Below are 13,986 nucleotides of genomic sequence, written 5' to 3'. Positions count from 1 at the left end.
ACGTCAACCTGAAGCAAGAGCAAATACTAAATACTCTGAGTTGCTAAACATGTCTCCTTAGGCTCTGAATTTGGAGAAAATATTATTGGCAGATTCTTCTTTAGGAAGCAAGGGCTTTCTTTGTTGCAATAATATTCCAGTAAGAATAGGCTAGAAGACAAAGCTTTGAGGGGGTCTCAGTGTTCCAGGTGGAATGGTTCTGTGTGAGACAAGGGGACAGTTTGTTTATTATGCTGAACTGAGAAGAGAGAGGAAAAGAGGAGAGAGGAAGAAAAGAGGCAGAAGCTAAAGGCAGGAAATAGTGTAGACTTAGATGTCTGTCACTGACCTTCTCCCAGAAACTCCCACGAATTAAATGTTCCCTGTGAGGGAAACTCTTTTTATGGAACCCAGTAAGGAGGCTGAGCTTTGCCCCCAGGATGGATGGGGAAACACTGGGCTCCTTCACCTGGGCACAGTGGCATTGAGGCACTAAAACTCAGCAGCAGGATGTCACCGTAGGAAGAGTGTAGATCATCACCGAACTTGGAACTAAAATTCTGGCTAAGTTTAATAACTCCACTGAACTTTGGGATATAACAGTTTTAAACAAAACTTTGCCATTCCAGGCCTTAATAAAACGACAACATACAGTGCCCAAAACACATTGAAATGTATGTATGATGATGTTTTTTTTACTGTTTAACCATTACACTGTATATGGTGTGGCCTGCGCTGCTCCTTGTCCTTGGGGCTAAGGCAGGAAGAATGAACCATGGCTTTGGTGTTGGTGTCACTAAACACCCTTGGGTATCAAGGACCGGTGACTAGGAAGTCACAGAATGTGACTGCAGAAAGCATTGCCATTGGAACTCTTACTGAGACTTGTGAATCTCCAATGACATTTTTCTTTAATATCAAAAAAAAAACAAAAAAAGAACATCTGCTAGGATCAAAATGCTAAGATTACTACCTTTCCAGGCTTCATGAAAAAGTAAATTTCATTAATGCTACATTTTTCTTTCTGGAATAGGAAATACATTCTGTGGGATATATTTGCCCTGCTAGAAGCAGCCCTTTCCTCCAAAGAGATTACCTACATTATGGGAATCAAAAATAAGTAGGAGATTAGACCTACTTGCTAGAAAAAAACCTTTAAATCCCATTTCTGACATTTGAGATATTTGATTAAGCCGCTTTCAGTGGAGACATAGAAAGATTCTGAATGGAACAAAATCAGAAGCTCTGTCCCTAAGGTAGAAACAGATTTTGGGTAGCATTACTTCACTCCAGCTCCAAGGAAAATATGTGGTGTTTAAAGCTTGATCTTAGGGCACTGGGTCCAGAAGGATAAAAGCTCTATCACCAAGAAAAATATTTTTGAAAGTAGATAAGACTTGCTAGATACTACCTCATTAGACATTTAGGATGCTGCAAGAATGTGAAAGTCAGAAATTAGATTAAAATCCAAATACTATAGTCCCCATCTGTCTCTATGCTTGGCATTTAAGATCTCCTATAATCTCTGCACTATAAATGAAACACAATGACCATGTTCTACATATGGCATTTATTCAATGCTCGAGGCAGGCCATCCTTCCATGCAGATGGGTCCAGGCCCCTCCAGAAGGGGCATGGCTTTTCCCTCTGCCAATGTTTCTGCTTGACCTTATCACAAAAACAAAAATTATTTCAATATGAGTTTTTGATTGCTCTATAGTGAAATTCTCTCTCTTAGTATTTTTAATCTCAATTTGGGCTGTTGACAATTTGATGACAGTTTTTCCTAAAATTACTGGAAGAAACTCCTTTTCAGCAAATACCTCTGAGTGGGCAAAACATCAGAATTCTGTAACCAAGAGGAGAAGAGCTATTTAATTTTTTTTCCTCCTGTAGACAGAGCCAAAATGGTGTGGCTTGTGTTCTGTTTTGGAGTCATCATTCTATGCCAAGCATTTATTTACTTTTCTGCTCAGTGTCCATTTATAAACTCAAGTCATGGAAAAGAATACAGGAAAAGAACAATTTTGCAAACTATGTTTTTTGGCAGGACTTTCATGTCTAGATGTTTCGATAAACTACTATAAATCAAGATTCAAAACTGCCAATTCTTTGACTTGGCTTTTCTCAAAATAAAGCCCATGTGATCTTTTCAATAGTGATGTATACACTCGTTCTCTGAATCTTATGCATCAAAGTACAATTCAAAAAAGTGCAATTGAAGATAAGAGAACACCTCAGATTTGCACATTACCTGCCACAGAATAAAGAACTGACCCTGAAACTGAAGCAGTATACCCATAGTAGAGTGGGCACGATATAATAGAAACATAAAGGAGAAAGCTTAAATAATGGTTTCTTCCACCTGGATTAAGAAGATATATCTGAAATAGGAAGAAGACAATGTGGATAAAACGGAATCTCCAGGACTATACTCAATTCCCTGTGCTTTACATGGTTCCTAAGCAAAAATGGCTGAGAATTATACTTTTATGTTTTACTTTTTATTTTGCCTTATAAAATAAAATATTAGTATCCAGAATAAAGAATGTCCCTAAATCAATTTTAAAAAATAGAAAAATGCATAAATGAAATGTCAGGCAATTCATAGAAGAGAAACCTTAATGGCCAAAAGCTGAAAAGAAGATGGTCAAATTTACTAGTAATAAAGCAATGAAATTAAAACAATAAGATGTACTTTCTCTACATATCATATTGGCAAACTTTTACATCTCACAATAACAAATCCTAGTAAGGGTGAAGAGAAATGAAACTTCCATTCTTTCATTCAATGACAGAATGCATTTACACTGGTTGAGCCACTTAGAAGAGTAATTTAGCAATATCTAATAAAACTGAAAATTGATGCAGCAACTTCATTTTAAAAAGATACTCTATGGGAAATTCCACATAGTTCTGTAAGGTAAAGAATATAAAAATGTTTATTGCGGCATTATTTATAACAGAACAAATTGGAAATAAGTCAAATATTTTTAATGAGGAAAATGGATAAATAAAATGCTGCATATTCATACGATAGAATAATATTTAGCATTTGGTAGTAAGAAATGATTTGTATATCTCAACTTGAATAAATTGAAAAAAATTAACACAGTTAAAATTCAAGTTGTAGAACAACAAATATAGTATAGCACTCTTTATATAAACACGTAGTTCTTTGATCTCATATATGTATGAAAATATCTAAACATTATAAGAGATATATACCAAATTCATGAAAATAGTTGCTTCTGCCATGGGTCAGGTTAATAGGACTGGTCCTAATGGGACTGAGGGGGGAACTTCTACTTTATATATAATGTTTATTTCTTTTAAGAGAATACTTAAAGTAAATATATCAAAACAATGGAAACTACAAATTCCAAATAGTAGTTACAAGTGTTCAGTATTTTTTAACTTTTCAGGATTTTGAAAATTTCTCAAAATTAAACATGAAAATTAAAGGAAAGTAAAGACTTCTGTTTCCTCTCTGGTCCATGCAGCCCTCCATCCATATAAATGCATGTTTAGATGACATGCCCTCCAACAATTCTCCAGTATTGCACACATTGGTTACTGTCATCTCTGGTTGGCTTTTTTGTAATGAAACATCCCATCTTTTATATCTTCTACAGCTACAGAGTGTGACCCAAAGGATGGAAAAAAGAGCCAATAATGGTAAATGTGTATGTTCTCCCTACCGAAGTCTGAAATGCTCATCCCAGTTCTCATAAGTCCTTCTGCTTAAGATTTGCCAAAGCATACTAAAGTTTCTCTACTTTTCTGCTCACAATTGGAGAGCTGCTAATAATTTTTACAACTCATATCATACTAGTCACTAGTCGTGCAATTTCCAAGATGCAAGAAGGAAGGCAGAACTTTGGCCACTGCCCTGGAAACGATTCAGTGAAAGTACAGGGCATTCAACAAGAGCCTTGCAGAGTGATAATTTCACTCAGTGGTTATAGAAAACTAATGTCTTCAGATGAATGTGTAAAAGTCAAGCCCCTTCCCATTGGGTGCTTTCAACAGAAATATACATTCCAGTGGATATTGCTGAACATCATGGATACACTGAAAGAACGTGGTACAAACCACAGGAGGAAAGATTTGGCAGGCTTCGCAACAAGAAGGGGGCAGCTACAAAGTTGTTTAATAGCCATAAATCTCCCACTATTTTTCACAAAATACCATCGAAGACCACAGCTCCACAACTCATTCCCCATCACTCAGCTCAAGTGGAGCGCTTTGGCATGCTCACTCACCCTTAAATCATATGCCGCATAAAGTGATCTCGGGTCTGGGAAATTTGTCAGCCTCTTTCAAGTAAAAGCAATCTTCGCTTTTCATCACAATTCATTCCCTGAAACTATGGCATAGAGCTGACTCTTCTGAAAACATTTATTTTCTTTCATAAGAAAAAGCATCACTCATTTAGTTATCTAATATTTAATAACCATGTACTATATGCCAGGCCCTGTGATGAGATACCAAACAAATTTTTAAAAAAGGACCTTGGTTGCATTCCTGACTCATCAAATAAAAAATAAAATGATTAATACTGGATATGAAGAGTCACTCACTGGTCACATGACCCCACAGTCTGCATTTTCACATGCCTTGATTATGACATGTGAATACATGAACAAGTAATTGTATCCTTACTTGCTTCTCATTTATCCTAACAGAGAGCTTTCTGAGATTAAACATGGAGTAGTAGTAGTCCTTGAACCCAACATGCTGCCTGAAATATAGGAAGAAGCTAATTCATGTTGCAAAAAAAAGTTTTTTAATTAAAAATAAAGATAAAATTATACCTGACTGTAATGCAGCAGAATTTAAAAATTTTTAAAAATAAAAAAACCATGAGGGGAGCAGATGTGGGTCAAGTGGCTGAGCATCTGCTTCCCACACAGGAGGTCCCAGGTTCAGCTCCCTGTGACTTAAACAAAACAAAGGAGCAAACAAATAAAAAAAACCAACTCAGGGGAGCAGATGTGGCTCAGTGGTTGAGTGCCAGCTTCCTACATATGAGGTCCCAAGTTTAATATCCAGCCCTGGTACCTCAAAAAAAAAAGAAAGAAAAAAATGTGCCAAGTTGCCAGAATCAGAAGATAAAGAATGGCCAACCTCTGAAGGATTAAACTAGAAGCAGAACAACCAGGCTGAAGGCTGAAACAACCTGTCCTACACCAATCCTTTCAATGTGAAGCATGCTAGAATGCCTTAAAGACAGATGAGATGTGACTAACAGATTAGCTTAAGGGCTAATAGCTATAACTTGTCTACAACCAGAAACGAATAAATCGGGAGGGAAAAATAAAATGTCAAGGAAAGACTTAGGGTGAGTGGGTAACCAGGAGACCACAAATGATCCCAAAGGACAGAGGACAGCATCTGGGTGGGAGTGGAGCGTGAAGCTGAGTGAGAAAGCTGAAGGATAATTCAGGTCAGGAGTCTGGACCCTAGAGAAGTCAGGCTGGGAGAACTGTGGGAAGGTGTCTCTGGAATAGGAAAGCCTTTAGAGGTAACAGCAGGAAGGTTCCCATTATTTTTATTGAGTTCTGCCAGTGCCTGCATTGGCATCTGGCCCTGAGTAGTGTTGAGCAATATTTACAGAAAGAAGGAAAGAAGGAAGGAAGGAAGAGAGACAGGGAGGGAGGAGAGGAAGGGCATTTTGTGGGCTGTTATATAAATAATCAACTTACAGAATTTAAGAGTTGTAAAAGATCTTATGGATCACCTTTAGCTGGAGATTCCAAAATATATTAAATAGACATTTACATGACAGAAGAAAAAACTGAAATCAATCTAAATATTAGGCATTATGGAAAAACTCATAATTTCTTATGGTAACCAAATAAAACTATACATAAAAAGCATAAAGAAATATGCAAACATGTTTATTACAAAGTATTAAGTGAACATAGTAAATATACATGAGATTTTAAAACAGGACATATGCTGCCATTTTTAACTATATAAAAGTTGGAATAGGAAAAGAGGAAAAGAGTTTTGTTAGGGGAATGATTAGGGGTGCTTTGATTTTTTGACTATTTAATTGTGTGACTGCTTTCTGCAATTTAAAATATTTAAAAAATAAAATCCTACCTATTTACTAGGCCTAATATGAAACAACTCATCTCCCAGCCATTATATTTCCAATCTCTCCCATCAGAGGATGAGGAGAGATGGAAGAAGAGGAGGGAGTTAGGGAAGAAAGAGAAAGGAATTAGGAAAGAAAGGAGCAACGTGTGGGAGAGGAACTAATATTTCTGAAATGAACACTAAGTGATGTTGGTTTTCCAATGTATGAGGAACAACCTATTATTCTCATTTGAGAACTGAGAAAACGGAGATTTAGAAAGAATAAGTAACATGCCCGAGGCAGTACAAGTCTAAAGTCCAGAGTGTAAGTAGAAAACAAGTCTGTCTGACTCCCCAAGCCCAGCTTGCTCTCCCAGCCCCACCACTCCTGCATGGGATCCCCCAGCTCCTGGCCATGGCTCAGCTCTTGCTCACATCAATGTCAGTCAGGCACTTGTCTGGGCCCTTCTCAAAGGCTGAAGACATTGCAGAGACCAAGTCCTAGATTGACAATGAATGCCTCGCAGCAGCCAACAAAGCAAATTCTTGAAGCACTGAGAGAGACTTATCAAATGAGAAGGAATTTACTGATGGCCTGGGTAATTTTTAAAAAGGCTGAACATCCGAGCTATAATAAATCATCTTTGTCCAAAGAGCTGTGATGGAGCACAACTTAGTATTTTGCTGCTGAGAGTTTAGCTTATGTCCTATATTCAAACAGAACAAAATAAGAATGCAATATACCACTTCCAAATTATAAGCACTTGTTCAATTTTGTTTAGGTGTGTGTTTATGTGGACACATATGTGCACATATATGCATACATGATGTGTGCATATATCAAATTTATGTGTATATCTACATATACACAAACACACACACATACACACCCATGTAACATTTCCTGGGTACTAATTATATGGAAGGCATTTTACACATACTGTTCCCCATTAACCTTCCCTACAATGTTAGGATGCAAGTACCATTCTATTACATTTTACCTGAGACTTAGAGACATTATCCAAGGGCACTCAGATAGTATGTAAAAAATTTGAAATTCAGACCAACACAGCTTTATTTCACAGCCTGAATTTCACCACATTGTACAACAAACTTGGCACCTGGCACAGAAATCCCTTCTGGGTTTAGTGTATATACTAAGGCAGGAAATACATTTGTAGTGAGATACGACTCAATTCATGGTAATATGCAACATGTTTTGTGGCCTAGTGCATAAATTAAACCATAAATTTAAATATTAAAGAACAAAATAATTAACTATGCCTGGCAGACATATGGGTACTTCAGATTCTTTGGCTCTTCTGAGTTCACATAACCTGTTGTGCACTAGAATTAACCTATAACTGACTCACAAGAAACCATTGTAAAATTTTTGTGAATTTTGTGAGCCAGATGTTAAACCCATTCATTATTAAAAATTACATTATATAAACTTACAATTGAATATATTAAGAACAAAGGTAATATATTCCAAAACTCATTACTTCCTAATTAATTTACACAATTTTAATAACTTATGCCCCTAAAGTTCTCTGCATTGACTGTATTGATGTTGTAGAAGCAGTATAATGATGTGCTTCTCCGTTTCTTTTCCCAACTCTACAGTGACATCACTTTGCTCACTGACATTGGCCAAGGCGAGGCTGGCTTAGTGCTTTATTGATTTGAAAATGTAAGAATGTGATGGGGAAAATGGTAATGCTGACTAAATTTAAAAGAGTTCTGTGTCTATAACCATTACATTGTGAATAGTATCAAAAAATTGAGAAAATAATCCTTTCAGTACTCAAAAACTATTATCCATTTTGATTCAGAGGTTGCTCATATCATTGACAAATGAATGAAGTTCTGACATATTCATGAAAGTAAAGGAAAACATCAACCCACATTAACATCAGAACTACACTTGCTCATCAGTTGCAATCATAGGTTGGCCACAGATACAAGAGTTTGGCCAAACTCATCAAAAGCAGACTGTGAAAATCAATTGGTTGGATAGAATTAATAATAAAAGCATTACTTTTAGTCATAAATTTTGTGTTATACATCTTTATATAAGTAAAAATTATAATAAACTTAAGTGTATGTGTATGTATGTGTGTGTGTGTGTATATATATGTATACTTTTTTTCCCCAAAGAGTTGGTTGTTAAACATATACCAGCACATCACTGTATTTAACTTTTATTGAGTAATGTCTGAAGTATGTTTGGTGCTAGAAGAAAAGAATATTTTTTTTCAGGAATGGAAAGGATAGTAAAAGAAAAGTTCAATTAAGCTTTGAGGATTCTGCCCTTGACATATTCACAGTTTTTTTTTTTAACTTCTACTCACTTTTCTTTGCTCTGATGCCAGGCTGGCCAAGATTTAAAGCTAGGCTCCCTGTGGCTACATGACCTTGGGCAATTAAACCTTCTAAGGCACACTTCTCAACTGTAAAGTGGTCATGACAACAATATGATGATGATGATGATAGTTAAAAATAGCTAACATTTATTAGTGTTATATATTGTGAATTGTGTGGAACACTTCCCATGTATTGATTCATTCAATCTTTACAACAGTTCTGTGATTCAGTTACAACCAACACTCCCATTTTGCAGATGAAGAAACTGAGGTCTAGGTAAGTTAAATAACCTGAACAAGGTCTTCCTTGGGTTCCTGTATTACCAGTACATGGCACAGCTGGACCACAAATCCAAGCAGTTTCCTCTAGAGGCTACTGTCTTAACCATTATGCTCCATTCCTTCTCTTCTCAATAAAGCTGAAGATTGAATAAGGTCAGGGACAAAGATCTTAGCATAATACAGCCCATTGCTTATTATCAGTTGATTTTTTAAAATCCATTTAATTTTGTATCACATCTTATCTCTTCAGTTTAGGGGCAGGGCTAATGGTACACAGTTTTCTCTTTCACAGTAGCTAGGCCAGGTCACACACACAGTTTGTAATCCAACATTTATTAAATGAATGGACTCTGTTCCTCACTGTCAAACTGAAAGCACCACTGAGATCCCATTGATAACAAAAGTAGGGATGTCTCTAGCATAGTTTCAAACTGATATCAGCCACATTGGAGTTTTTGTGATGGTCTAACTGTCATTAGTGAATAGCTCTATATGGCATTTCTCGTCTGGATTTGTAGGACTGTCTTAAAAATAATATTAAGTCATGGCAGTCCTAGAAGCCTGATTTATTTTGGCTTAAAAGAAGGAACTTGCATCATGTGTCTCCCTTCCTCTCACAGAGCATTTTTCTAGTCTTGAGGGCGGCAGGTCAAGTTCTGTCCTTGGAACCAAAGTCGTTTTCCAAAATGAAGTGGAACCATTTCTGTCAAGCCAGGCCAGGTCTGCTGTCAGTGCCTTTCCCAAATACATCAGACCCTCTGCTTGTAAAAATAAATTGATACCAATGCAGGAAATTTATTAGGAGATGACAGCCCGGTTCATAATGGAAATATGGGGAAAACATCATCCTTCAAAACTGACAGTTTATCCATCAGGCCTCCAATTCCTGCAGTATAAGCAGACACTGTCACATGCAATCCGCTGAGGACACGTCTTCTCGGGTTTCCTTATGACAGGAAACTCTGAAATAATCCAGAAGAAGGGAAAGGCTTGTGCTGCCCCTTCATGTGCTCTGCCATAAATTTTTAGCATTAGCCGAAGAAACATGTGGCCAAGGAAGTGAATGATGAGGGAAATCAGGATGCCTGGAATTCTCAAAGGCGGCCCCTTCTTTTCTCTCGTGGGTGATGGACTGGGACAGGGATCAGAGAGGGTTAAGGTCCCGCTGTAAGGGACATCAATACCCTGTTATATGTCAGCAGAGCCAACAGGTGGCAGGGCATCACTGCAAACACACCTTAGTTGGCTTGGTTTGAAGTATGGGGACTAGGTCATCTTGTCCCGCTAACTATCCAACCATAGTTATTTATACTGATAAACTTCAGACAATTTAGGAGGGCCATTTTAATTAGGAATAAATGAGAGAATGTTTGAGGGGATCACAGAGGCCTGATCTGTGCAGGCGTAATGAGGCAGCCTAGCCAACCCCGCAGGAAATAATTGTGCATTGTATTAAAATCTGCATTTGATAATATAATCATGGTAGTAAATTGGAATGAAATGAACATGGTATTAAGGGGAAAAATATTCACTGCCAATTTTATGCAGCTTTAAAATATTTATGTTCTAAACTCACATTCTTTGGAGATTTGCTGAGTGTTGCTAGAACTATGAAACATTTTTAATGAGATACATGCATGATTTTTAAATTTGCAGAACTTTTTTAGCAAAAATAGAAAGTCAGTAAATATGAAACGGAAACCTTGACTAGGCAAAGCCTTAACAGCCTTATATGCTTAAGTCATTCTTTATCTACAATGAGAGAAAAATAAAAACAGGGGAAATTTCATTTAAATGTGAATAATGTACGAGGAAACTTTGTTTGATGTCAATTTCTATCTGATTAAGGCACGGAGAACATCAGCATAAACCTATTATACCAAATAAACCTGTGGGGTTTTTTTGCATTTCTGTATTATGTGGCTATGAATAGGAAATGTCCATTCTTGGGTTACTTAAACACAGAGTTTTGATCCACTCCCCAAAATGAATCCCCAAGAGCAGCAGGGAAATAAATTACATGCTGATCAAGTCCATATTCATAGGAACCAGTGTTTGAAAAAACACAAGCAGTTCTGTAATTCTTGGACATGGAATCCTTCTTTAAATGCTCTCATCCTCTGAAAGAGGCAAATGAACTTCTAATTGTTCACATTTGTTTCAGCCAATCTTCCTGATTCCCAGTCTCAAAAAAGACCTAAATCTCTGTTGACTTTACATGTCCAAATTAAATATATCTGTGTTTTCTTTTTGTTTTCTATATAAATGCATGCCAGCATGACTTAACATTCATCCAGAGTTTATTTCAATATTAGTGGAAAACAAGTCATTTTTCAGTTTAATGAATAGCATCAGTGTCTGCCTTTTAACCAAAAATGTGACCTTAAACTTGATGGATCTCACCAGAAGGCACATTTTCAAATTATTTTTCTATTGGAGGTTATGAATATAGTTTCCCAAATTATTGTGACAGCTGCGAGGGGAGAGTCTGCATCAGAGAGACAGCAGCTTAGACCTTGCAAAATGGCAGTTCCAGTTGTGAAACAAACAAAAAAAAGGAACAGAAAAGAAAGCATGAACCATATGGGAGAGAGAAAAAACAATAACAACAAAAACTACCTCCTCTAAGCTTTATGCAATAGGAGAAAAGACTCATGTAAAGCAATTGAAATTCCCATAATTTTTGTTACTACCATTTTTGTTTCCAAATCATTCTAAATTGGGAAGGTGAAGGCTGAGCATTACTGATTAAAAAAAACTCCAAGAAGACATCTGATATTTCTTCCTTATTAAGGATGATGGAGTGTAATTGATGTGCCTGGTGTCTGGCCAATTCCAACTTTTTGTGAATGCCGCTTAAAGCGCAGACATTATTTTTGGACTCCTGAACGCCAGAAAATAATGAGCTGGCATTCAGCTTTGGTGAATAAGACCCTGAATTTTCATCTAAAAGCAGTTTTGAATTATTGCTGTAGATAAGGTGTAACTGTGCAAGGGAATTTTATCCATGTTTCTCCCATGAATCATAAATGAGGGGAAAAATTACAGTCTAAATTGCACTTAAAAGGAATAAAGTCTTTTCATGTCATACATGATTTATCAAAATGATCTCATTTTAAGGGTACTGTGGTGTATCTTGATTAATCACATTAGGAAGCATGATGAATGACCTCTTTAATGGTAACACAGGATTTATTGGCAACATCCCGACTTGAACCAGAAGGGTAAGAAGTAAAATATACAATAGATAGCTCATGCAGATACGGTGTCAGTAACACTCTGATTTGTTTTAAAATCATACTGGGAGCCTCAGATCCAAGCGATTCTGACGTTGCCAGGGGGTGGAGAGCAGATTAGTTCTGCACAACACTCACTTGTGTCTAACTTTTACCCAATTCGTTGCAACGCAAGTAAAATCATAAAAAGGAGGCGCCTGCAAATTTGGGACAAACCTCAGAAACTCCTAATAGAAATGGGGGAATACGCTGCCTGTCGAGATCATTGCTCCTTCCCCCCTCGCCCTATTTCAATATCCTCTTCGCATTTCGTTTTAATATCCTAAATGCCTTTTTTTTAAGCCTGCTTGAGTCTGCTCCCACTAATTTCCTCTAAGGCTGACAGATCAGAGGCTTTCCTTGCACTGCTCCTTTTAGACCTGAGGAGCCCCTCCTCGTAATCCTGCTGCTTGTCCGCAATTAATCCTTCCAGTTGCCACATTATTAACACTGCCACCCACAGACAGAGGAAGCCCCGACGCGCTGGACACTGGCTCCTGACTGAAGCTTCAAAGGTGCCAATCACACACTAGCCAGAAAGGTGCCTGCTGTCAGCATCAGAGGTTTTCATCCTCTCCTCCCTGCTGATCAAACATTCTTCCTCAGAAGATTAATTCAGAGTCTCCGCCCATTTCCTCCCATATCCTCTTTCGCTTTTTGGTTTACCCAACGATCCATCTTTGCTTCTAAAAGGGAAGCCATGGATAATAGAAGCCCTTTCAAAACAAAAGCTGGGCAAAGGCAAATTTAAATCCCAGCTGTTATCAACTTTTTTTTTTTTTTAACCCATTTAAACACCTTAAGGCAGCTAGGATTAGGACCTGGCCTGAAATGCCATTCTTTGATCAAAGACCCCAAGACTTTACACAGATATAATCACAAGGCAAAGATGCCTCTCTGGAGCCCGAATTGATTTGTCGATGGCAGGGCCTGGTATGGGTGTAAAAATCACACAGTGGTTCTCCAAACTTCCAACATATGTGTCACCAGGCCAAGTGACTTAGAAATTATATATTTTTTCTTCTTATGTCTTAATTGGAGCAAAGTCACTTACAGAATTACTACAGAAAACAGATTCAGACACAGATGTGGGGAAGGGGTATAGAAAAAAGGGGATATGGGCCACTTAGGGGCTTGCTGTAGCCTGTTCCATCCCAGGACAGAGAGCAGAGAGGTGAAAGTCAGAGGACAGGAGGTAAGAAAGAAGCAATTCCATTGTTTTTGCAATAGAACAAAAGGACTTCATAGAGAAAAGAACTGTGTTTACACTGGCCAATTCTAATGGAACTGCCGCCAGGGGTTTAGTAACTGTAGTTACCCATCCCAGTCTATGCAAGGGGTCTTAGTAGTAGAAACCAGCAGAACCTTTCCTAAGGCTCTTTCAGGGCCAGGGAATGAGCCTCCATGACTCATTCTCAAGGTCTGTGACCATCCATTGAGACTTCCAGGACTGGACTCCCGTACTAACCCACAGCATGTGCTTGAGATCACTGTATAACAAATTCTTACATTAAACCATGACCCAGTAGGGTTCTACTTGTCATACATACCTAGAGGTGAGTAATTTTCAAGAAGTATAATAAAGAAATTATTTAATGTGAAGGTTAAAGGGACAACTGAATACCACTACTCAGATATATGAAGGTTGCTTCTAAGAAAAGTTTAAATCAGGTTTTTGTTTTTGTTTTTGTTTTTTTCCCTGCGTTTTGGATTTACTGGCGGGGGTGGTTGTTATTCATACTAGAGAGAGATAATAAGAGATTGAAATTTTATATGATTAAGAACTATTGGCAGATGTAATACATTGGGACAATTTACCACATTTCCAGGATAGGTTATAGGCTCTCATAGAACACCTTGGAAAGAAAAGATTATATTTCTGGTTGTGAGAGATGAAATCAAACTCGAACTGCTTTAGGAGAGAAAAAGGGGGAAAGGAGGGGCTTTAATGAGTCCTAGGGTTGGATTACAGTCTCATCTCTGGCAGACCCAGGAGC

At 37.6% G+C, this 13,986-nt stretch overlaps 1 protein-coding gene across 2 annotated transcripts in view; it reads right to left on the bottom strand.

Annotated features, from left to right (window-relative positions):
- Nucleotides 1-13,986, bottom strand: part of LRMDA (leucine rich melanocyte differentiation associated) — a 1,093,305-nt gene that overhangs the window by 257,085 nt on the left and 822,234 nt on the right. The gene's annotated exons all lie outside the window — the stretch shown is intronic.

This window comes from Dasypus novemcinctus, chromosome 6 (genome assembly GCF_030445035.2).
Source record: "Dasypus novemcinctus isolate mDasNov1 chromosome 6, mDasNov1.1.hap2, whole genome shotgun sequence".
NCBI lineage: Eukaryota > Metazoa > Chordata > Mammalia > Cingulata > Dasypodidae > Dasypus > Dasypus novemcinctus.
The sequence above is the reverse complement of the archived record's forward strand: the minus strand, read 5'-3'. Positions and strand labels throughout refer to the sequence as shown.